Source organism: Zalophus californianus, chromosome 13 (assembly GCF_009762305.2).
Source record: "Zalophus californianus isolate mZalCal1 chromosome 13, mZalCal1.pri.v2, whole genome shotgun sequence".
NCBI lineage: Eukaryota > Metazoa > Chordata > Mammalia > Carnivora > Otariidae > Zalophus > Zalophus californianus.
The window spans coordinates 62271440-62298731 of NC_045607.1; the positions used below are offsets into that span (position 1 = coordinate 62271440).

At 35.9% G+C, this 27292-nt stretch overlaps 1 protein-coding gene and 1 pseudogene across 10 annotated transcripts in view; one reads left to right on the forward strand and one right to left on the reverse strand.

Annotated features, from left to right (window-relative positions):
• The window catches only part of KDM4C (lysine demethylase 4C), a 567234-nt gene that overhangs the window by 212536 nt on the left and 327406 nt on the right, over positions 1-27292 (reverse strand). The gene's annotated exons all lie outside the window — the stretch shown is intronic.
• LOC113934791 lies at positions 12996-13349 on the forward strand (annotated as a pseudogene).

Below are 27292 nucleotides of genomic sequence, written 5' to 3' on the forward strand. Positions count from 1 at the left end.
TTCAAAGAAAAGTTTATTTTAAATCTACTAGGACTTTGATTACCATGAATACATAGTCAGCAGTTCCATCTTATAAAACAAGTTTCCTATAAAGACTTAACAGGTTAAATTGTGTCTAGGTCAACATTCCATTTAATAGGGCAGATTTCATTCAAAACAATCCCTAACACACCTGATGACAGACTGGTTGACTCAACACTCGAAATAATGTCTCTCAATATTTTGGTGATAAAATTATCATTTCCATCCAAATTAATTTCAAAGCCTTAATAATCTCCAAACTGTACCATATATCCCTAGAGTTCAAATCTTGACAGGTATAATGCTTTTTGAAAGTTCTTACACTCAACATGCCTAAAATAACCTCAACAGCAAACATTCTGTTATCAATGATACCATGATTCTTCCATTCTTCTACATTCATAGTCAACATTTCCCAATCCCTAACTTTCTCATCTACTCCTAAAACTCCTGTCATCATCTACAGCTAGTTCTTCCATTAAAATGTCTCCTGCATTAAGTCCTTATACCAGCATCCTTCCATCTTTACTTTCAGACACTGAACCCTAGCAAAACAAAGCAAACTCCTTTCTCTGCATGCAGTCACTCCTAGCACCAATTCATCTTTATAGCTCTCACTTTAATCCCCCTCAAATATCATATAACCTTTCATTTCTGAGTTCAATAAGCTGTAATCTATGCTGCTCTGCTTTTAGAATAAAATCTAGACTCCTGAGTCATTAAAGGGATCCAAGATTTGACTCTACCAGTGAGATTTCCAAGTTTCTCTCCCATTACAAGTGAAAATGAATACTCCTCTTCAACCCAAGGAGCATAATCACCAAAGCCCAAATGCACCAGATACTTCCTTAACTCAGGACTTCTGCTCCTACCACAATGTACTCCCACTCACTGCTCTGCTATTACAAAAAAGATTCATCCCAAACACTGTAAATTGTACCAACTATTCCTCTGAATGCAGTACTGTTTATCTACAGCTCTGCTTTCTATTATTAGTTAAGTATAGAGAGAGTTCTACAATATTTTGCTATAATTATCTTGGCCTTTAAATATGGAAAATGGAAATGTGAGAAATTTTAATATATTTTGGTTTAAGATGCAATCCTTCCCCTAAAGTAAGAAACAGAAGCTCAGATTCATCAGCAGAAACTTTCTTATTTCCTTAAAGTGTTACTAATATTTGCTTCATGACGAAAAATAAGGGAATGAACAATATAGATACAATTAGTTTCTTTGGCAAGGGAGAATTTTGTCTTACACATCTGACCTTCCCACTCCCCTCTCCCAGATCCTAGATTTTGTGAACATGCAGCAAGATCTACCACTCAGTTGGCTGCTTGATGCACTACAAAGGATTAAGTACTATCACCAAATTAAAATATTCAGGAATAAAGAGTCAAAAATACCCAAAATTGTTGTACACCTGAAGGCAATATAACATTGTGTGTCAACTTTACCTCAATTTTTTAAAAAGGGAAAAATTTGTGGATATTATAGACTTGGCAATACAACTGTAAATAAATTGGCTAACATTTAAAAAAAAAGAAAAAATACACAAAATAATGCAAGGAACAATATCAGAGTTAAAAATAGTAAAATTCAGCAGCACAGAGAAATCTATTCTTTATTTTTTATTTATTTATTTATTTAGAGAAATTACTCTTCTAAGTACTGACAAATAGTAACACTCATCTAAACCCTCTGGAAATTAAATGAGGTCATTTAAGAGAATGCATTAAATAACTTTATTAGTAGGAAAGAATGACATTAACAGTCCCATTAAGAAATAAAGAAACTTGCACACTACGTATTAATACAAAGTACAATAATCAGTAATAGATAATACATTTCAAGCAAACTATTTGCGATATCAAGTCAAAATAGTAATAAGAATAGCTATTCTTTCTGCTCCTTTTAAAAACATACACGTAATGGTTAAAAATGCTAAGTCCAAATTTAAAGAGAATTGTCAGGAGTCTGTGTGCATTGAATTCTACCATATTTCACTACCCTAAGACTTATTACATAGAATCGTGATTATTTGTTCCTATCCCGCAGAAAGTCAAATTGATGCTATTATTGATACTTAAAACCATCAATCTAATTTAAAGATGAAAATGCTTTAAAAATCAGCAACTTCCTATGACAGAAAATACATAGTTATTTCAGTTGTAGAATTGGAATCTTCACTAACCACAATAAATGATTGATAAAATAAGAAGTTAAGAGGGGGTGGAGCAAGACGGCAGAGAAGTAGGAGACATGGATTTCGTCTGGTCTCAGGAATTCACCTGGATAGGGATCAAACCATTCTGAACACCTATGAACTCAACAGGAGATTGAAGAAATGAATAGCAAAAACTGACTGAACAGGAAAGCGACCACTTTCTGGAAGGTAGGATGTGCAGAGAAGTGAATCGGAGGCGATACTCGGGAGGATAGACGGTGGAGGAGGGGGCCTCCATCGGCCACTTCTGGCAGGTGATAGAGCAGTGGAGCACAAAATCGGAAATTTTAGAAGTCGGCTCCACTGAGGGACGTTGCTCCAGTGACTAAGCGGGGGTTGGAACCCTCATGGAAGAGTGTGGTCTAAGGACCCTCGGTGTCACAGAAAGACCAGGTGTGCCTGAGTGTAGCAGAGTTCCCAGGTATCAGAGCAGGGAAGCCGGCTGCAGAGACGGAGCCGAAGAGTGGGTTCTCAGCTCGGGGTTGCCATAAACTGTGATCCGTGACACAGTCAGGCCACTGTTCCTCCAGCAGGGACCGAACAAGCGGCAGATCCGAGGACACTCCACTTCCTCCCCCCGCAGGAGCAGCGCAGGAGTGCACCTCAGGGATCTGCTAGGTTTGGAGACTCCACACCGACTCGGGTGCCAGAGATAGAAATGCTCAGTCACAGGCCGGGTGAGCACAGAGTGCAGCCAGAGACCAGAGAGACAGGAGTGATTGACTGCTTTTCTCTGGGGGTGCACTGAGGAGTGGGGCCCCAAGTTCTCAGCTCCTCCGGGGCAGAGATTGGGAGGCCGCCATTTTCACTCTCGTTCTCCAAAACTGTATGGAAAGCTTCCAGGGAACAAAAGCTCCTGAGAGCAAACCAGAGCAGATTACTTACCCCAGACCGGGTGACGGCGGGGCAGTTCCGCCTCCGGCAAAGATATTTGGGAACCACAGCAACAGGCCCCTCCCCAGAAGATCAGCAAGAACCGCCAGCCAAGACCAAGTTTACCAAACAATGAGAAGGGCAGAACTCCAGCGCTAGGGGAATACTGCATATAGAATTCATGGCTTTTTTTACCATGATTATTTACTTTTTCAAAGTTAATTATTTTAACTTTTTTTTTAATTTTTCTTTTTCCAACTTTTTCAACATCATCCCTTTTTTAAAAAATATTTTTTATTTTTCATTTTTAGAGTCATATTCTATCACTTCATAGTACTTAACCTTAGTTTTGGCATATAAGTTGTTCTCTCTTTAAAATTTTGAGATACATTTTCTTCTAACAGATCAAAATATATCCTAAATCTCTAGTGTACGGCTTTCTTCTAGTATCCTCCCAGAACACATTCTCTCCCTGCTTTTTTTAAATCCTCTTCTTTCTTTTTAAAACCAACTTCTTATCAATTCCTTTTATAAAATCTTTTATAATTTTCATCCTAACATTCATATTCCATCCCTTCACCATATTTACACTTATTTTTGTACATATATAAGTTTTTCTTTCTTGAAAATTTTCAGAGGCACTTTCTTCTAACAGACCAAAATATGCCCAAAATCTAGCATGTGGCACTGATCTATGCACCAGCCTGATCATATATGATGGTATTCTGGTTTTTGTTTTGTTTTTCTTTTTATCTTATTCTATTTGTTATTTTTTTTTTCTTTTTCTGTTTTCTTTCTTTCCCTTTCTTTTCCCCCGATTTCAGGTCTTTTCTGATTTCATTAGTGTATATTTTCTGGGGACGTTGTTACCCTGTTAGCATTTGGTGCTCTCATTCATCTATGCTCCTCTGGACAAAATGACAAGATGGAAAAAATCACAAGAAAAAGAACAAGAGGCAGTACCGATGGCCAGGGACCTAATCAATATGGACCTTAGTAAGATGTCAGATATACAGTTCAGAATGCTGATTTTAAAGATACTAGCTAGGCTTCAAAAAAGCACAGAAGTTATTAGAGAAACCCTTTCTGGAGAAATAAAAGAACTAAAATCTAACCAAGTCGAAATCAAAAAGGCTACTAATGAGTTGCAAACAAAAAAGGAGGCTCTAACTGCTAGGATAAATGAGGCAGAAGACAGAATCAGTGAGATAGAAGATCAAAAGATGGAAAATAAAGAAGCTGAGAAAAAGAGAGAGAAACAACTACTGGATCACGAGGGCAGAATTCAAGAGGTAAGTGATACCATAACACAAAACAACATTAGAATAATTGGAATCCCAAAAGAAAAGAAAGAGTTAGAGTGGCAGAAGGTATAGTGAAGCAAATTATAGCAGAGAACTTCCCTAATGTGGGGAAGGAAACAGGCATCAAAATCCAGGAGGCACAGAGAACCCCTCTCAAAATCAATTAAAATAGGTCAACACCCCAACATCTAATAGTAAAACTTACGAGTCTCAGAGACAAAGAGAAAATCCTGAAAACAGCTTGGGAGAAGAGATCTGTAACCTACAATGGTAGAAACATTAGATTGGCAAAAGACCTATCCACAGAGACCTGACAGGCCAGAAAAGACTGGCATGATATATTCAGAGCACTAAAGGAGAAAAAAATGCAGCCAAGAATATTATATCCATCTAGGCTGTCATTATCAATAGAAGGAGAGATAAAAAGCTTCCAGGACAAACAAAAACTAAAGGAATTTGCAAACACGAAACCAGCCATACAAGAAATATTAAAACAGTTCCTCTTAGCAAAGAGAGAGCCTAAAAGCAACATAGACCAAAAAGGAACGCAGACAATATACAGTAACAGTCACCTTACAGGCAATAAAATGACACTAAATTCATATCTTTCAATAGTTGCCCTGAAGGTAAATGGGCTAATGCCCCAATCAAAAGACACAGGTTATCAGATTGGATAAAAAAACAAGACCCATCGATACGCTCTCTGCAAGAGACTCATTTCAAACCCAAAGACACCCCCAAATTGAAAGTGAGGGGGTAGAAACCCATTTACCATGCTAATGGACACCAAAAGAAACCTGGGGTGGCAATCCTTATATCAGACAAATTAGATTTTAAACGAAAGACTGTAATAAGAGATGAGGAAGGAACTATATCCTACTTAAAGGGTCTATCTAACAAGAAGATCTAACAATTGTAAATATCTATTCCCCTAACATGGGAGCAGCCAATTATATAAGCCAATTAATAAAAAAGCAAAGAAACACATCGAGAACAATAAAATAATAGTGGGGGACTTTAACACCCCCCTCACTGAAATGGACAGATCATCTAAGGAAAAGACTAAAAAGGAAATAAAGACTTTAGGGACCTCTGGGTGGCTCAGTCATTAAGCATCTGCCTTCGGCTCAGATCATAATCCCAGAGTCCTGGGATCGAGCCCCGCATTGGGCTCCCTGCTCAGCGGGAAGCCTGCTTCTCCCTCTCCCTCTACCCTGCTTGTGTTCCCTCTCTGGATGTGTCTCTCTCTGTGAAATAAATAAAATCTAAAAAAAAAACAATTTTTTTAAAGACTTTAAATGACACACTGGACCAAATGGACTTCACAGACATATTCAGAACATTCCATCCCAAAGCAACAGAATACACATTCTTCTCTAGTGCCCATGGCAGTCTCCAGAATAGATCACATCCTAGGTCACAAATCAGGTCTTAACTGGTACCAAAGATTGGATCATTCCCTGCATATTTTCAGACCACAATGCTTTGAAACTAGAACTCAGTTACAAGAGTAAAGCTCAAAAGAACTCAAATATATGGAGGCTAAAGAGAATTCTACTAAAGAATGAATGGATCAAACAGGAAATTAAAGAAGAATTTTAAAAATCATGGAAACCAATGGAAAGGAAAATACAACTATTCAAAATCTTTGAGATGCAGCAAAGGCTGTCCTAAGAGAAAAGTATATAGCAATACAAGTCTCTCTCAAGAAACAAGTAAGGTCTCAAATATACAAACTAACCCTACACCTAAAGGAGCTAGAGAAAGAACAGAAAATAAAGCCAAAACCCAGCAGGAGAGGAGAAATAATAAAGATCAAGCAGAAATCAATGAAATAGAACCCGAAAGAACAATAGAACAGATCAACAAAACTAGGAGCTGGTTCTTTGAAAGAATTAACAAGATTGATAAACCCCTGGCCAGGCTTATCAAAAAGAAAAGAGAAATGACCCAAATAAATAAAATCATGAATGAAAGAGGAGAGATCACAACCAACACCAAAGAAATACAAACAATTATAAGGACAAATTATGAGCAATTCTATGCCAGCAAATTAGATAATCTGGAAGAAATGGATGCATTCCTAGACATGTATCAACTACCAAAACTGAACCAGGAAGAAATAGAAAACCTGAACAGACCTACAACCACTAAGGAAATTGAAGCAGTCATCAAAAATCTCCCAACAAACAAAAGCCCAGGGCCAGATGGCTTCCCAGGGGAATTCTACCAAACATTACAAGAAGAATTAATACCTATTTTTCTGAAACTGTTCAAAAAAACAGAAATGGAAGGAAAACTTCCAAACGAGTTTGGAAGTTTTGCATTGGAGGCCACCATTACCTTGATCCCCAAACCAGACAAAGGCCCCATCAAAAAGGAGAATTACAGACCAATATCCTTGAAGAACATGGATGGAAAAATTCTCACCAAAATACTAGCCAACAGGATCCAACAGTACATTAAAAGGATTATTCACCACGACCAAGTGGGATTTATCCCTGCGCTGCAAGGTTGGTTCAACATCCGCAAATCAATCAATGTGATACAATACATTAATAAAAGAAAGAACAAGAACCATATGATCCTCTCAATAGATGCAGAAAAAGCATTTGACAAGTACAGCACCCTTTCCTGATCAAAACTCTTCAGTGTATATGGCGAGAGGGTACATATCAATATCATAAAAACCGTCTATGAAAAATCCACAGCCAACATCACTTTCAATGGGGAAAAACTGACATCTTTCCCCCTAAGGTCAGGAAAGCAACAGGAATATCCACTCTCACCACTGCTATTCAACATAATATTAGAAGTCCTAGCCACAGCAATTGGACAACAAAAAGAAATAAAAGGCATCCAAATCGGCAAAGAAGAAGTCAATCTCTCACTCTTTGAAGATGATATGATACTTTATGCAGAAAACCCAAAAGAATCCACCCCCAAACTGTTGGAACTCACAGGAATTCAGTAAGGTGGCAGGATATAAAATCAATGCACAGAAATCAGTGGCATTCCTATACACCAACAACAAGACAGAAGAAAGAGAAAGTAAGGAGTCTATCCCATTTACAATTGCACCCAAAACCATAAGATACCTAGGAATAAATCTAACCAAAGAAGCAAAGGATCTGTACTCAGAACACTATAAAATACTCCTGAAAGAAATTGAAGAAGACACAAAGAAATGGAAAACCGTTCCATGTTCATGGATTGGAAGAACAAACATTGTGAAGATGTCAATGGTACCTAGAGCAATCTACACATTCAATGCAATCCCCATCAAAATACCATCCACTTTTTTCAAAGAAATGGAACAAATAATACTAAAATTTGTGTGGAACCAGAAAAGACCCCGAATAGCCAGAGGAATGTTGAAAAAGAAAAGCAAAGCTGGCGGCATCACAGTTCCGAACTTCAAGCTCTATTACAAAGCTGTCATCATCAAGACAGTATGGTCCTGGCACAAAAACAGACACATCGATCCATGGAACAGAATAGAGAGCCCAGAAGTGGACCCTCAACTCTATGGTCAACTAGTCTTTGACAAAGCAGGAAAGAATGTCCAATGGAAAAAAGACAGTCTCTTCAACAAATGGTGTTGGGAAAATTGGACAGCCACATGCAGAATAATGAAACTGGACCATTTCCTTACACCACACACAAAAATAGACTCAAAATGGATGAAAGACCTCAATGTGATACAGGAATCCATCAAAATCCTTGAGCAGAACACAGGCAGCAATCTTAGACCTCAGCCACAGCAACTTCTTCCTAGAAACAATGCGAAAGGCAAGGGAAGCAAGGGCAAAAATGAACTATTGGGACTTCATCAAGATAAAAAGCTTTTGCACAGCAAAAGAAACAGTTAACAAAATCAAAAGACAACCGACAGAATGGGAAAAGATATTTGCAAATAACATATTAGATAAAGGGCTAGTATCCAAAATCTATAAAGAATTTATCAAACTCAACACCCAAAGAACAAATGATCCAATCAAGAAATGGGCAGAAGACATGAACACACATTTCTGCAAAGAAGACATCCAAACGGCCAACAGACACATGAAAAAGTGCTGAACATTGCTCGGCATCAGGGAAATCCAAATCAAAACCTCAATGAGATACCACCTCACACCAGTCAGAAGGGCTAAAATTAAGTCAGGAAGTGACAGATGTTGGCGGGGATGCGGAGAAAAGGGAACCCTTCTACACTATTGGTGGGAATGCAAGCTGGTGCAGCCACTCTGGAAAACAGTATGGAGGTTCCTCAAAAAGTTGAAAATACAGTTACTATATGATCCAGCAATTGCACTACTGGGTATTTACCCTAAAGATACAAATGTAGGGATCCGAAGGAGTATGTGCACCCTGATGTTTATAGTAGCAATGTCCACAATAGCCAAACTGTGGAAAGAGCCAAGATGTCCATCGACAGATGACTGGATAAAGAAAATGTGGTACACACACACACACACACACACACACACACACACACACACACACACTGGAATATTATGCAGTCATCAAAAGGAATGAAATCTTGCCATTTGCAACAACATGGATGGAACTGGAGGGTATTATGCTGAGCAAAATAAGTCAATCAGAGAAAGACATTTATCATATGACCTCACTAACATGAGGAATTCTTAATCTCAGGAAACAAACTGAGGGTTGCCGGTGTTGTGGGGGGTGGATGGCATGGGGTGGCTGGTGATAGACATTGGGGAGGGTATGTGCTATGGTGAGCGCTGTGAATTGTGCAAGACTGTTGAATCACAGATATGTTCCTCAGAAACAAATAATACATTGTATTTAAAAAAAAAAAAAGATAGCAGGAGGGGAAGAATGTAGGGGGGGAAGTCAGAGGGGGAGATGAACCATGAGAGATGATGGACTCTGAAAAACAAACTAAGGGTTCTAGAGGGGAGGCGGTGGGAGGATGGGTTAGCCTGGTGATGGGTATTAAAGAGAGCACGTTCTGCATGGAACACTGGGTGTTATACGCAAACAATGAATCATGGAACACTACATCAAATACTAATGATGTAATGTATGGTGATTAACATAACATAATAAAATAAAAAAACAACTAATGATGTATGGTGATTAACATAATAACAAAAAATTAAAAGAAAATTACTTACGTGATACATTCTCACATCCTAGTAATAAATGTAATTTAAGCATCCTAGTCATAAGTGTAATACTTTTACACTTATTCGAAAGAATATATTGACATTCAGGTAGGAGAGAAATATATGAATGTAGATACTCTTTGTGTGAGTGAGAAATTCTTTGAGAAGTTCTTGCACTAAAAAACTGAAAATAACTAGCAAGATTTTGTTTTTATTTTCTGAATGACCCATTACTTGCAATATGTTTCGAAACTACTAATGATAACAGTGTGTTGTGATTCCTTGTTGAGAACTGCTACGTAATCTTCAGGAAGTTATTATTATTATTATTACTATTGAAGTATGGTTAACACACAATGTTACAGTAGTTTCAGGTGTACAACATAGTTGAGGAAGTTATGATTCTTGACTTTCTCCTAAACTGAAAATTAGTGAATCTGAAGATCTCTTTCAGTTTTAAGATAATTTATTGCTACATATAGGATGAGGAGTTATGGTTAATTGCAAAACATGTAAAAGGCTTATGCATTTTAGTTGAGTTATGTGGATACACAATAAAAATATTTAAATATTTAAAAAAATTTAATATTTAAAATACCCACAACTGAGGTATTGCCTTTAACATATTTCCTTTGTGGCACACAGGATGGCTAATTAATTATGAAAATATCTGATGTGCAAATGTCTGATAAGGAAGGCTTTGAAGGTATGAAAAAATGTGTGAACCGATTCTGCTTTTCAGTCTATTAACAATTAAATGATAATTAGGAAGGAACTAAGAAAAGAATGCCTTAAAATAAGACAAGTCTGGCAGCAACTTGATGTAGCTATTATGGTTATTATGAGGGTGTTAAAGGTTGAATTCTGACCCCCTAAAAAGGTATGGTGACATGCTCACCCCAGGTATATCAGAATGTGATACTATATGGAAATAGGGTTAATGCAGAAGTAATGACTTAAGGTCATACTGGAGTAGGTGGGCCTTTAATCTAAAAGGACTGGTATCCATACCAGAAAAGAAGAGACACAGACACACAGGGGAGAAGGCCATATGAAGATGGAGGCACAGATTGGAGTAATATGCCTACAAGGCAAAGACCACCAAGGATTAACTTCACCACCAGGAAGAGGTGGGGAAGGATCTCAGAGGAAGGACAGACTTGTTGACACCTTGATTTTGGAATTCCAGCTTCCATAACTGTGAGACAATACATTTCTGTTGTTTTCAGCCATCCAGGTTGCAGTGCTTTGTTACAGCAGTTCTCAGAAATGAATAAAGCCTTAGAAAATTAATAACAAATTTTTGGTACTGTCCAGTGCATTACTGCTATAACAAATACATAAAAATTGTGGAAGTGGCTAAGGAGAAGCATAAAGAAACTTTCTGTCATCATAAACAATACAAATATATTCATGAACAAAATGTCACTAGACACATGAACCTTGCTTTTGGCAAGGTCTTGGATGGAAATGAGGAACATGGTATTGGACACTGGAAGAAAGGTGATCCCTGTTATGAAGTGGCAGAATTGTGTTCTTCTGTTGGGTCGCAGGTCAAACTTGTAAGCGATGAGTTTGAATATGTAGTTGAGTATATTTCCAAGGAAAGAATGGAAGGTGCAGCCTATTTTCTTTGTTGTTTATTATAAAATAGGAGAGGGAAGAAATAAACTGATGAAGGAACTGCTAAGCAAAAAGGAAAACCTCAGCCTATCCACATAAGTGTGCTCTGGAGATCGAGCTAATGGTTTGGTGGGACAAACATCTGCTAAGGAGATTTAGCATGTGAATCATGAATCAACTCAACCATCTCAGCAGAAGCCAGGACTAGCGATGTAGTTATCCTGGAAAGAAATATAAAGGAACTTCCTGTATGATGGCCTGGATAGCCATGATTGCACAGAAAGCCAACACAGTTTTAGAGATTTTTATACCAGCAAAAGTGCTGCTAGCTTGGACTGAAAGGGATATAGAGACAGAATAAAATAAAGGAAGAATGACTCCAAGGACAAGGTACAGTAAAGAAGACTGAGCCAACAGGATTTCCTCAGGCTGTCAGAGCAGCCTTAACAAACTAATATACTGGGGGTAGAGAAAAATGTTGTCATACATGTTCTGTAAGATACATTAATTGAGGGATTAAATTAACTAGAAAACACATTCATGCTAAATTTTTCTAAACAACAAAAACCCAACCAAAATAGCTATCTATTCAATGGTATAAAAGATAATATACAAATTATTCCTTTAAATATATTAAATTATTCCTTTAAAATTCTATTTGGGATTATGTCTTGGAAGATGAGAAAAAGGAAAAAAATACTATGAACGTGTTGAGGAACTACAGGATTATAGTATGATGCAGCATAGTATGGTACTTAAAAATCTGAATTCAAACCCCACCTTCACTACTGAGCAGCTGTGTAATATTAATCAAGTTATTGAACCTCTCCTTCCCTTAGTTTCCTGATCTGAAAAACTGGGCATAATAATGTTAACTACCCCAGGGGGCTGATACAAAGATCAAACTTTTCGTACTTGTAAAACTCTTACTTAGGCTGCTATAAATGTTACATCAGTGTCTATTTTTTTTTAAATAGGATAAATCTTACACAAATAGCTTTATACTGGTTTGACCACAAGAAAACACGGGTTCCTAGGATTATTAAATTTTGCCTTACTGAGAAAGTTGAATCAACTGAGGAAATAAGAACCAGGCTATGAAGTCTAACAAATGGTCATAAGTGTCAAGGAGAAGTGCACAGTGGTTTTGAAGAATCAAGAGCAGACAAGGACTTCTAGTTAACTGAAAGATAATGTAAGAAGACAGGGTCACTGTCATGGGTGAGACCAGTGCAGTACACACCCAACTCCTGGCTTGGTCATTTGCTGCAGTCACACTAAACTCCTTGGCTTTCCATCTTCAAGAAATCACTGCAACTGAAGTCCCAGTAGAAGTCAGGCATTTAATCTGCAACGATGTGGATGGAACTGAAGGGTGTTATGCTGAGCAAAATAAGTCAATCAGAGAAAGACATGTATCATATGACCTCACTGCATATCACAGAACAGTGAGAATAATGTTTAAAATTTAAAGAGAATTACTCTCTTTCTTAGAAATTATTAATTTCTCAACAATTGTGAAAAGGGCTCAATACATCAGATTTACTGAATTAGGATGATCAAAAAGTGGGGAGGAGCCAATGATGGCAACTCTTGTTTCGAAGATTTATAAGTGACCAAATGAAGTACATACTGTCATTTTCTGTTGACACAGGAATTCTTAGTATGTCTTTAAACCTAAGAACACTATCCCTTGTAATAAGAATACTAAGATGTAAGATACTGTCCTTTGTCATAATCATTATAAATTGTATTTAACAGTAAAAATGACTCACTCATTTTTCCTCTTCCAGGGATGGCATCTTCAGAATGCTCGAGCGTTTGACATACTGTCATAGGCTGTCCTATGATACAGCCTCTAACAAAACTAGGCTGTCCCAAATCCCTGGTAATAGAATTGTTTACCTTTATACCAAGAAGGTTTGGAAAGCACCAAAATCCTCATGTGGCATGTGCCCAGGCCAACTTTGAGGAGTTAGTACTGTGAGATCTAAAGTTTTTACAAAGTTGTCTAAAACGAAAAAATGTGTCAGCATGGCCTATGGGGGTTCCATGTGTGCTAAGTGTATCCAAGACAGGATCAAGCATGTTTTCCTTATTGAAGAGCAGAAAATCACTGTGAAGTGTTAAAGACACAAGGAGAGTCAGAAAGCAAAAAAATGAAGCTTCTTAAAAATTGAAGCATCTAAAAAAATGAAGTTTTTTTGAGTAATAAAAAATTAAAAGGCCCCAAAAATGATTAATTTTAAAAACAGAGGCAAACATATTAATTCCTATTTCCTTCAGAAATTCAAATCAATAATTGGAAATGGTAGTTTTTAACATCCTATGTTTATATGAAAATCTAGCCCCCCCAAAATTATTATTATTGAAAGTTATCAGTTAATTATTTCTAAGGCACAACCAAATTGCCAGATAAGAAATCAAGCAACCCCCATTTCCTATCCAACAGATAGCAAAAACGTCTTACATCTCCAAATATATAAGCTATAAAAATATGGGAATGTACATAAAATGTAAAAATGCCAAATGTTCAATGGAATCACTGTCATTGGCTTTGAGAACCCAAAAGTTTTACATTACAAGCTGTCCTTTGAAAGAGTACTGCATAAATAAAGTACAAAGGGAAGAGAGATATTTTCCATTTCCTTGTTTTCTAACAACCATTTTTTTTTAGCTATGACAGTAAAAATTAAGACGAATGTGTTATTAACATAATTAGACAAAATTATTCATTATTTCTACATTAAGTAACAAAGACATTGCTAAGTATGAGGCATAGCAACCTCTTATTTAACCAAAAATGAGACTGATGGTGATAACTAATTAAGACCCAAGTCAGTAACTAGACCTGAAATATTATAAATTATCAAACTACTTTTTATAGTAACAGATAATTCAGTGCTCAGTAAGTTCAGATACTTCACTGAAAAAAATGTTTAGAAAATTCTAGGGGTAGAGCAGCAAGGGAAATCTTAACTACAGAGTTTGGGTATTAAATTGACAAGGCTGTAATGAGTCCTTCTTAACTGTGGTTTGTGACCAGCTGATCTACAATCTACCAGGGTTGCTTCTCTTTCATTCTTTCCCATTCTTAAAAGATTTTATCCATTTTCAACTTAGTTATAACCAAACACTAAACACTCTTCTTTCTCTACACATATAAATAATAACCTGCTGGAAAATTTGATAGCATTAAAATAAACTATGCTACTAGTAATCCACCAGTACACTTGACTTTCCACCTTCATCTCACATCTACCTAAACATCCACCCACTCAATATAAATGGAAAAAGTTTCCACTGCATCATATCAAACTTACAGAAAAAAAAAAGTCCAGCTTTTTGGGAAACTCAACACAGTTAATTCATTAAATCTGTAGAATTCCAAGATTCCCAAGATGTTCTCTGCTACATTTACACCTAGTTATTTCTCATTCTATGAATGAGGAAAAATATTTTGCAAAATACACTCAGATTTACAGGTTAAGATTTCTCATCAATATTTTCTGGCATTATGTTCCAATGGAGAAGCCACATATTTTTTATGAAATTTAACCAATTATTTTAACAGAAATGTGGCTTCAACTAAATAGTTATTAAGAATAAACAAAGACAATCTTAGAAAACAGATGCATTATGCAGGGCTAGTGAAGCCAGCATTTACTGACAGGATATCGTTCTACTATTTGTAGAAGTATCAAAACTAAGAAGATACTACAAAAATTGCTCAAGGAGCTTTTGTTCTTTACCTGTTCACCAGACACAAATAATGCATAGAAGTATTTAATATGATATAAACATCGGGGAGCATGCATCCCTTTGAATTAGTATTTTTATATTCTTTCAGTAAATACCAAGTAGTGCAATTGCTAGGTCCTAGGGTAATTCTATTTTTAACTTTTTGAGGAACTTCCATACTGTTTTCCACAGTGGCTGCACCAATCTGCTTTCCTACAAACAATGCAAAAGGGTTCCCCTTTTTACACATCCTCGCCAACACCTGTTTTATCTTATATTGTCCATTTCAGACATTCTGACAAGCGTGAGGTGATATCTAATTATAGTTTTTTTATTTAAATTCAATTAATTAACATACAGTGTATTATTAGTTTCAGAGGTAGAATTCAGTGATTCATCAGTCTTATATAATACCCAGTGCTCATTACATCATGTGCCCAGCTTCATGTCCACCACCCAGTTACCACATCCCTACCAACCCCCCTCCCCTACCTCAACCCTCAGTTTGTTTCCTATGATTAAGAGTCTCTTATAATGGTTTGTCTCCCTCTCTGATTTTGTCTTGTGTTATTTTTTCCTCCCTTCCCCTACGGTCCTCTATTTTATTTCTTATATTCCACATTATCAGTGAGATCATATGATAATTGTCTTTCTCTGATATATTCACTTAGCATAATACCCTCTAGTTCCATCCACCTCATTGCAAATGGCAAGATTTCATTTTTGATGGCTGAGTAGTATTCCATTAAATATATATACCACTTCTTCTTTATCCATTCATCTCTTGATGGACATCTGGGCTCTTTCTATAGCTTGGCTATTGTGGACATTGCTGCTATAAATATTGGAGTGCAGATGTCCATTCAGATGACTACACTTGTATCTTCGGGGTAAATACCTAGTAGTGCAATTGATGGGTCATAGGGTAGCTCTATTTTCAACTTCTTGAGGAAACTCCATACTGTTTTCCAGAGTGGCCGCAACAATTTGCATTCTCACCAACATTGTAGGAGGGTTCCCCTTTCTTTGCATCCTCGCCAACATCTGTCATTTACTGACTTGTTAATTTTAGCCATTCTGACTGCTGTGAGGTGGTGTCTCATTGTGGTTTTGATTTATTATTTCCCTGATGCTGAGTGATGTTGAGCATTTTTTGATGTGTCTGATGGCCATTTGTATGTCTTTGGAGAAATATCTATTCATGTCTTCTGCCCATTTCTTTATAGGATTATTTGTTCTTTGGATGTTGAGTTTAATAAATTCTTTATAGATTTTTGGATACTAGCACTTTATCTGATAAGACATTTGTAAATATCTTCTCACATTCTGTCGGTTGTCTTTTGGTTTTGTTGACCGTTTGTTTGCTGTACAAAAGCTTTTTATCTTGATGAAGTCCCAATAGTTCATTTTTGCCATTGGAGACATGTCTAGCAAGAAGTTGCTGTGACAGATCTCAGAGGTTGTTTGCTATCTTTCCTCTATGATTTTGATGGATTCCTGTCTCACATTTAGGTCTTTCATCCATTTTGAGTCTATTTTTGTGTATGGTGTAAGGAAATGTTCCAGTTTCATTTTCCTACATGTGGCTGTCCAATTTTCCAAACCCCATTTGTTGAACAGACTTTTTTCGATTGGATATTCTTTCCTGCTTTGTTGAAGATTAGTTGACCATAGAGTTGAGGGTCCATTTCTGGGCTCTCTATCTGTTCCATTGATCTATGTGTCTGTTTTTGTACCAGTACCATACCAAAGCTGAAGATTACAGCTTTGTAATATAGCCTGAAGTTTGGAATTGTGATGCCACCAGCTTTGGTTTTCTTTTTCAACATTCCTTTGGCTATTCGGGGTCTTTTCTGATTCCATGCACATTTTAGGATTATTTGTTCCAGCTCTGTGAAAAAAACTTGATGGTATTTTGATAGGAATTGCATTGAATATATAGACTGCTCTGGGAAGCACAGACATTTTCTGTGTTGTTGTGTTTTTTTTACAATATTTGTTCTTCCAATCTATGAGCATGGAATGTTTTTCCATTTTTTGTGACTTCCTTAATTTCTTTCATGAGTGTTCTATAGTTTTCTGAGTACAGATCCTTTGCCTCTTTGCTTAGATTTATTCCTAGGTATCATGATTTTGGGTTCAACTGTAAACAGGAGCAACTCCTTAATTTTTCTTTCTTCTGTCTCATTGTCAGTGTATAGAAATGCAACTGATTTCTGTGCATTGATTTTATATCCTGCCACTTTGCTGAATTCCTGTATGAGTTCTGCCAATTTTAGGGTGGAGTCTTTTGGGTTTTCCACATAGAGTGTCATGTCATCTGCGAAGAGTGAGAGTTTGGACTTCCTCTTTGCCAATTTGGATGCCTTTTATTTCTTTTTGTTGTCTGACTGTTGAGGCTAGGACTTCCAGTACTATGTTGAACAACAGTGGTGAGAGTGGACATCCCTGTCGTGTTCCTGACCTTAGGAGAAAAGCTCTCAGTTTTTCCTCATTGAGAATGGTATTTGTTGTGGGCTTTTATGATATTGAGGTGTGTTCCCTCTATCCCTACGCTGTGAAGAGTTCTAATCAAGAAAGGATGCTGTACTTTGTCAAATGCTTTTTCTGCATCTATTGAGAGGATCATATGGTTCCTGTCCTTTCTTTTATTAACATAGTATATCACATTGATCTGCAAATGTTGAACCGCCCTTGAAGCCTAGGAATAAATCCCCTTGGTCATGGTGAATAATCCTTTTAATGTAATGTTGGATCCTATTGGCTAATATCTTCGTGAGAATTTTTGCATCCATGTTTGTCAGGGATATTGGTGTGTAATTCTCCTCTTTGGTGGGGTCTATTGTCTGGTTTTGGGATCAAAGTAATGCTGGCCCCATAGAAAGAGTTTGGAAGTTTTCCTTCCATTTCTGTTTTTCTGAAACAGCTTCAGAAGAACAGGTATTAATTATTCTTTAAATGTTTGGTAGAATTCCCCAGGGAGGCCATCCAGCCCCAGGCTCTTTTTTTTGGGAGATTTTTGATTACTGCTTCAATGTACTTGCTGGTTATGGGTCTTTCAGGTTTTCTATTTCTTCCTGTTTCAGTTTTGGTAGTTTATATCTCTCTAGGAATGCACCCATTTCTTCCAGATTGCCTAATTTGTATTATTATCAATGTATTTCCTTAATTTTGTTATTAATTGGTTTATATAATTGGCTGCTCCCATGTTAGGGGCATAAATATTTACAATTGTTAGATCTTGTTGGATAGACCCTTTAATTATGATACAGTGTCCTTTCTCATCTCTTATTACAGTCTTTGGTTTAAAATCTAAGTTGTCTGATATAAGGATTGCCACCCCAGCTTTCTTTTGGTGTCCATTAGAATGATAAATGATTTTCCACCCTGTCACTTTAAATCTGGAGGAGACTTTGGGTCTAAAATGAGTCTCTTGCAGACAGTATACCAATGGGTCTTGCTTTTTTATCCAATCTGATACCCTGTGTTTTTTTATTAGAGCATTTAGCCCAATTACATTCAGAGCAACTATTGAAAGATAGGAATTTAGTGCCATTGTATTGCCTGTAAGGTGACTGTTACTGTATATTGTCTCTGTTCCGTTCTGGTCTATATTACTTTTGGGCTCTCTCTTTGCTTAGAGGATCCCTTTCAGTATTTCTTGTAGGGCTTGTTTGGTGATCACAAATTCTTTTAGTTTCTGTTTGTCCTGGGAGCTTTTTATCACTCCTAGTTTTAATGACAGCCTTGCTGGATAAAGTATTCTTAGCTTCATATTTTTCTCATTTAGAACCCTGAATATATCATGCCAGTCCTTTCTGGCCTAACAGGTCTGTGGATAGGTCTGCTGCCAGTCTAATGTTTCTACCCTTGTAAATTAAGGACCTCTTGTCCCAAGCTGCTTTCAGGATTTTTCTCTTTGAGATTTTCAGGCTTCACTATTATATGTCAAGGTGTTGACCTATTTTTACTGATTTTGAGGCGGGGTTCTCTGTGCCTCCTGGGCTTGAATGCCTGTCTCTTTCCCCAGATTAGATAAGTTCTCAGCTATAATTTGCACTAATATACCTTTTGCCCCTCTCTTTCCTCTTCTTCTGGGATCCCAATTATTCTAATATTGTTCCACTTTATGGTATCACTTATCTCTCAAATTCTCCCCTCATGATCCAGTAGTTGTTTATCTCTCTTTTTCTCAGCTTCTTTATTCTCCACCATTTAGTGTTCTATATCACTAATTCTCTCTTCTGCCTCATTTATCCTAGCAGTTAGAGCCTCCATTTTGTATCGCATCTCATTAATACCCTTTGTATTTCAACTTGATTAGATTTTAGTTATTTTATTTCTCCAGAAAGGGATTCTCTAGTGTCTTCTCTGCTTTTATGCTTTTTTCAAGCCCAGCTAGTATTTTTATAATCGTTATTCTGAACTCAAGTTCTGACATCTTACTTATATCCATACTGATTAGGTCCCTCGCAGTCAGTACCGCCTCTTGTTCTCTTTTTTGAGGTGAGTTTTTCCATCTCGTCATTCTTGCAGAAAGTGGTCACTTTTCTATTTGTAGAATTGCAGCAATTCTTTTCTTAGATCTCCGGTTTAGTTCGCAGGTGCTCAGAACGATTTGATAGCTATCTAGTTCAATTCCTGAGACCAGACAAAACTAAGATCTCCTACTCCTCTGCCATTTTGGACTCTCTTCTCATTATAGTTTTGATTTTCATTTCCCTTATGATCAGTGATGTTGAGCATCTTTTCATGTGTCTGTTGGCCATCTGTATGTCTTCTTTGGAAAAATGACTATTCATGTCTTCTGCCCATTTTTAATTGGATTATTCATTTTTGGTGTGTTGAGTTTTATAAACTCTATATATTTTTGATACTAACCCTTTACTGGATATATCATTTGCAAATAACTTCTCCCATTCTGCAGGCTGCCTTTTAGTTTTGTTGATTATTTCCTTTGCTGTGAAGAAGCTTTTTATTATGAAGTCCTCATAATTTATCTTTATTTTGTTTCCCTTGCCTCAGGAGACATATCTAGAAAAATGATATGGCTGATGTCAGAGAAATTACTGCCTATGCTCTCTTCTAAGATTTTTATGGGTTCAGGTCTCACATTTAGGTCTTTAATCCATTTTGAGTTTATAGGGGCAGGATCTACAATAGCCAAATTACAGAAACAGCCCAAGTGCTCATCAGCTGATGAATGGACAAAAGTGGTATAAATATACACAATGGAATATCACTCAGCCATAAAAAAAAGAATGAAATCATGCCATTTGCAAAGACATGGATAGAGCTAGAGAGTATCATGCTAAGTGAAATAAGTCAGTCAGAGAAAGACAAATACCATATGATTTCACTCACATGTGGAATTTAAGAAACAAAAGAAACAAAGGGAAAAATAAAAGAGACACAGAGAGGCAAACCAAGAAACAGACCCTTAATCATAGAGAACAAACTGATGATTACCATAGGGGAGGTGGGGGGAATGGGTGAAATAGGTGATGGGGATTAAGAAGCACCAGGTGATGTACGGATGTGTTGAATCACTATATTGTACGCCTGAAACTAATACTACACTGTATGTTAACTGGCATTTAAATAAAAACTTTTTAAATAAGTATTTAATGTGTAGATTAACTATAAAAATATGAAGGGATCTATTCATATTGAAATTCCTCATGAAAAAATTCCAAAAGATGAGTAGGATATTCTACTTCTATAGCACATTCATTCTTTTACCATAAACACTTTCATTACCAGTTATAAATCTGAACAAAAATCCAGCCTCTTTGTGGAGTATTCCAAACAGACCAGCATTTCTTCATGGGCTCAAAACTAAGTGTACATTAGAAAAAGGGAAATTTAGAATCAATGCAATGAATGTAAATGAATCTAATATACATTATGCTGAGCTAAAGAAATCGGACATTAAAAACTCCATACTGTTCATTCTACCAGAATAATGAATATGACTATGTTTAATATGATTAGTAAGCAGTAGCCACATTGCTTTATATGCCTGCTGAACCCTGCACTGACTACAGCTCTTCTACTTATTAGTTGGGTAAAACTGAGTTGGCTTCTTCATATAAAAATGCTTTCCTACCTCTCTCACAGGAATTTAAAAAACAAAAATTATGTAAATATGCTTGATCAACTAAGCTTTTTCCATGTGATTATAACTGTGGTCTCCCTGACTCTTTTACCCCTGCAAAAAACAAAACAAAACAAAACTGAAGTAAATTCAAAATGCTGTGATAGAGCAAAGAAAATTTTTTAAAGATTTTATTTATTTGAGAGAGAGAGCATGAGTGGTGGGGGAGGGCAGAGAGAGAGGGAGAAGCAGACTCCCTGCGGAGCAGGGAGCCTGACATAGGGCTCAATCCCAGGACCTGGAGATCATGATCTGAGCAGAAGCCAGACACTTAACCAACTGAGCCACCCAGGTGCCCCAAGCAAAGAAATTTTTTAAGTTTTAGTCTGTACTCAAATACTTACATTTTACAGAATTGATTTTCCAGGATGTTAGAGCCATAAGATTCTTCAAAGAGCTTAACCAAAAGCTAAAAAAATTTGCAAGAAACTGATCTAACAGTAGAACAGAAAAATGCTCTGTTCCTGCAAGCTCCCATCTATGGCATACACTATACACCCATCACTGTATAACCAAATGGACCCTTCACCCATTAGTCACATATAATATCAATTATAACACTGATTTATTTCATCTATGTCCTTATTCAATTATTACTCATTTGTACATGTACCCTCTTGCCCAAGTAATTTTGGGAGAAAATTATTATGATTACCTGAACAATTTATAAGAATTATTTTAATACTGGAAACAGAGTTTTAAAATATTTAGATCTAATCAAGATGAAAATTATTTTTGAATATTACTTTTATTTCCTGGGTTACATTTTATAGAGTAGTATCAGCCAAAGACAAATAATAGTCTTTCACCAGAGTACATGAAAAGTAAACTATATAATTACATTTATACTGACTGAGCAGAGGGAAAAAAGAAACACAATTCTAAGATCAATATTAATCAACAAAGTCAGTACATAAGTACATAAAGAGTACAACGGTCATTATATTCCCCCCCAGACTGGTCTGCAGAACTCACAGAACCATGATTTTCTCAAGGTGCACAATATACTTGAAGGATCTGGGGGGTCCCAGAATACACACCTATAGAAAATTTCCAAATGTTTTGTTCTCACAGATGTAAAGAAGAGAGTAGCTGTAAAAGTTCCCTAAAGAGCAAAAAGATATTTCACAGTCACAGTAAAAAAAAAAAAAAAAAAAAAGGTACCAGAACCAAATTTCTTATTCTAATTTTAATGAATGTGAATTATTTCAGATATTTTCCCTCCCTTCCATTTTATTTTAATTAATTAATTTATTTATTTATTTGATGTAGTGTTCCATGATTCATTGTTTGCGTATAACACCAGTGCTATTTTAAACATGAAAATATACACCGTATTTATTTTCTTACTGAGAAATGCATTCTAGGTACCTAGAGGACCAAATATTAAAAATACTTAAAAATATTTTTTCAATAAATTACCTGTTTTTTAACATATGAGGAAATAGAGGCTCAGAGAATTTAATTAATTTGGCCAAAGTCACACATCTAACAAGTAATACAGCCTTTGCCTGATTCAAACCTAGAACAATTTCCATACTCTTAACTCACTCTATTGTAAAAATTCCAAAATCAAATCATTTTGAATACATCTTAAAACAGGTTTCAATTTAAACGTAGGGCATAGTTTTCCATCTCAAACTGCTTTTTCTATGACCCAAAACCAAACTGAAATTGTAGTTGAGAACAAATGTCTGGGTCTCATTATTTTTGCTTTTTATGCATGATATCATGCTGTGTTGACAGAGTTTATCCAGTCTAGCTAACAATTTTCCAAAATACATTTCCTCCACTCCCTCTCCTTCTAATAAGTTCAGATTAATTTCTTCTGAATATTTTCAGGCTTCAGCATGCCAAGATATGTCTCCCTTATAAAGTAAGGCAATTATAAAGCAATTTAAGGTATGGGACTAGAAACTTTATCTTTCTGACCCATGGGAACACTGTTCAAACAGACAAAGAAAAACTATGCAAAAGAAGGGGAATGGATTCAAATAGTTTGCTCCAGGGGTCTACAAAAGATTCTGTAGAAATTATTTTTAGAATTTCTCCTTCTCAACACTTACCTGAGAATCTGATAGAAAGGCTGTGGAAGTTCAGAGTTACAGATATTAAACAATCCACTCCTGCTGTGCCATGTAAAACACAGCATGAAATTGAACTCTTTAGCATTATGGGATAGATGAAGTTATTTTGTTCTGAATTCATGCATTGCATTTCACATTTTTTATGGATGATAAATTTGGGCAAGATCAGATAAGAATAGGGCTGGCTCTGTAGACTCTTTGGGATCTAAATGTATTATGAATATAAATATTTGCTCATAAGAGTCTATAAAATCACATATCAGAGCCAGGAGAAATGGCATGGAAATATACAACATATAATCCTTCTCTTATAACGCTTAGATATTTTGACTTCCACTTTTGAGTCTTTCAGATATTTCTTTCTACATGACTAACTAGACATAATTCGAAGATAATCCTACACCTAGAATGAGACTTAAAAAGTAAATCATCTTCTCCAATCATCATAATCCATGGATAAGAATCTAGGCAACAAAAATGCTAAGTGACTTGCTGGATGTCACAAGGATAGTGAATTTAAAAAGGTTCAAATGATGTAAGATTCATCCTATCTACCAGCCTCCCTAGGATTTTCGATTTCCCATTCACTGAGCAACCACTGAGTACATAGGAACATGCTGAGTAATGCAAGGGGCTGAACACAGAACTAGCCATTTTCCAGGGCTCACAAGATAATGCTGGCCATGTTGAAAACCAACCACCACACTGATACAGAAGATGCTCACCTCATCTCCACTTCTGCAGAACTGGAAATGAAGACAGCATCCCTTAACCTTCTTCCATATTTTTTGCACACTTCAAACACTAATATCAATGTAGGAAAATATTAATGAAGAAATACTGTTTTTTATAAAAGGGAAGAAAGAGGAGTAAAGGAGGAAAAAAATTAATGAAATGGCCATACATGCATAATACAGTCCGCACAATAGAAGCTCTGAATAGTATATATGCAGGGTACTCTTGCTTGGTAAAAACAAAAATAACCTGCTAACAGCTTTCATATAAATTCTAGATTATCATATTTTTAAGTCCTATGTCATACAGAATTTTGAATGCAAGTCTCAGGAAAAATAAAACCTTTATTTAATTAACAATCATGTTATAAACACTATCCCACAGTCAAAGCACTCTGATCACAAGTCTCTTGCCACCTAAAAAATCCCTGGTACTATTTCCAAAACAAGAAACAACTTGGTGAAAGCTAACTAGACCAAAAAGTAATACTTTTTGGAAGAAGTGTGATTTATTTCAGGCTTCCTAATGTTAACAATATGGTAAAAAATTTGCCACCAAAAATAAAAAAAAAATAATTTTGTTAGGAATAAGATTTTTGAAATTTTAAAATTCACTGACAACACATTTTTTTTCAGTGATACTTCCTTAGAAAACCACATAGTAACACTATAAGTAAATAATTCAGCATTTCAGATTCATTTTATCTGGCAATTCCTGTGTTTCCACTCAAGTGTGAGAATATGTCTGGCACAGCTATTATCTTTTCTCTGTTATTAATTTTATGAAATTATTTAAAGCAGAAAAAAACAGTAAATATATTCAACATGAACTAGAAGAAAAACAAAGAGGATAGACAAACACAATGGATTTTAAGTGTTTCTTCAATTTCTCACTGGCCAAATTTAGAACACCATCAATAGAAAAATATATGGAGAAAGATTTCTTATAAGAAGATGTTCATTATTATTCTATGGAATTGAAATGGGAAAAACAGGATTTAAATCAGATTATGGCTAACAGGGATCCAACAAGCAGAGCTAACTTCCATGACCGTTACTGTTAGTTGCCTGACTTAAGACTCATGAATAGAAAAATAAAAGCTGCATTAAACCAATCTGTGACATGTTACAAATAAATCATGCCAACAATCTGGCAACACATAACAAAACTTTTAAATAGGTAATTATTTTTAAAATATGAATAATCTGTGACCAGTAACATAACAACTGGGAATTTATCATAAGGAAATAATGATTAATTAATGTACCAGCTTATATTTAAGAATGTTCACCTTAGCAATTTTTATCAAAAATCTAAAAAATGGAAAAAAACACTTTCTGAAACAACAGAATATTCCTTAAAAGAAATATTTCTATAACTTATGGGAAGATATTTAATGACATGGAAAAGCATTACCATTATGTGGAGAAAAGAGATTTTATATACATACGATCATATATTAATATATATATATTACATATATTATATATATTATATATATATATGCTTACCTGTAATAAACATACATATGTGAGAAACTAATATATTTCCTTATCTGATTGGGGGAGCAGGATGAGGACAGACATAGTGAGTACAAATAGAAGTGGTCACAGCAGGAGGAGTTTGCTGGACTAAAGCCCAACATTTGGAATAGAAATATCCATAAATAGATGGATCCCTTTCTTGTTTTGTTTTGTTTTGTTTTTCTTTTTAGATGGATCCCTCTCTTAAGTGCATAAAGTTTCTTCCTCACTCTTGATCTTTCTGTATTTCTCTCAAAGCAAAAGGTTTCATTTCCTAGCACCTTGGTCTTTTCCTTCAGATCACTCACAACTTACAATCATGTGCTTGTGTGATTATTTAGTTAACATCCGTTTCCCACAGTAGAAACTACGTTCTGTGAGGGTCGGCTTCAAATCTGTTTTAGCACTGTATATCCACCACCAACACATGCTCCATGAATATTAGTTGAATGATTGCCAAAACACTAGAGTATTGACAGTAACACAAGAAACAACACAAAAATTAGAATTAAAATCTAATGTTGACCTCACTATATTTGAATTATTTAATGACTGGGCTCATTTCTATTTACATAATTTACTTAAAAATTGAACTACCTGATCAGTATGCAGAACCTGTGATTAGAAGACCTCAAAGTATTTCATTAGTAAATATGGGGACTCTGCCTTAATTAATGAGAAACATGTCATAAATGTTTAAAACCACCTTTTTTTTTGTCCATGAAATGACATGTAGCTACAAACTGCAAGTCAGATTTCTAACTCCATGTCCATTGTCTAAGAAATTGATTAATTCAAATAAAATGTAAAATTGTCATTACTGTAATGAACCATTAACAAGCTGTGGACAAGAGAATTCTTTCACTACCCCATGGGTAATGGGTCCACTGATAAAATCTAGAAAGTGTTTTGGTGGAAAGTGCTCTATTTTTACTCTGCAGAAACTCATTAATCAGTCTAAATGTAAGAGTGGGACATATAAGAAATGCAATTTTAATGATGTACATTTCCTCATATTCACATGTACTCTTAATACATATAAATCCAAACTGGACTGAGTCCAAAAAGTAATCATTAATACAGCCTATATCAGCCTCATGTTCTGCCAAGCCTTGAAAGACCACTTTAAAACAACTCCATTCAACTGCATTTCTGGTGCCAAAAAAAGCCCCACATGAGTACAGTTTATACAATAATCATACTAAAGATTATTAACCTATATATGTAATAAGAAATTCACTTATTTCCTTAGATGTGCCTGCCTATAACCATCCATCAACTGTCAACAAATAAAAAAACAGGAACATTTTGTCTTCACTAGTGAATAAATACAAGCTGTAGTAACTACCTATTAAATCAAACTGCAAAAATCTTTCCTCACAGATTCAGAGTGATCCAATTAAAGGGAAGACGGAAGTACAGCAGCAGGAATGTCAGGGTTACTGCAGGAGTTCACCAGTTGGATTCTGGTTCACTTTGCATCCCAAGAGCTATTGCTGATGTATACTGGGAGGGCCGGGTATGGGTCAAGAACTTTTTATAGCATTGAACAATTACCACACACCAAGTCTGCTCCCCTTTCCCTGTTTACTTTGTCCAAAAAAATAGGAAATAAGTTGAAAATGGCTTCCCACTATTCTAATTCCATTTGGGAAATACATTTTGCTGCAAAATTACCACACCTGATCCATATGACCCCTGGCCCAAGACTGTAAAAGACAATCCTTCCTTTCACAGAGCAGAAAATCATGAAGTCTATCCCACTAAAGGCTTTTATTTCCCCTCTATGTGAAATGTATATTGAAAAGAAAACCAACATAAAGTCCAGTTCTTTAATCAAATATTAAATTGCATCCATTTTCT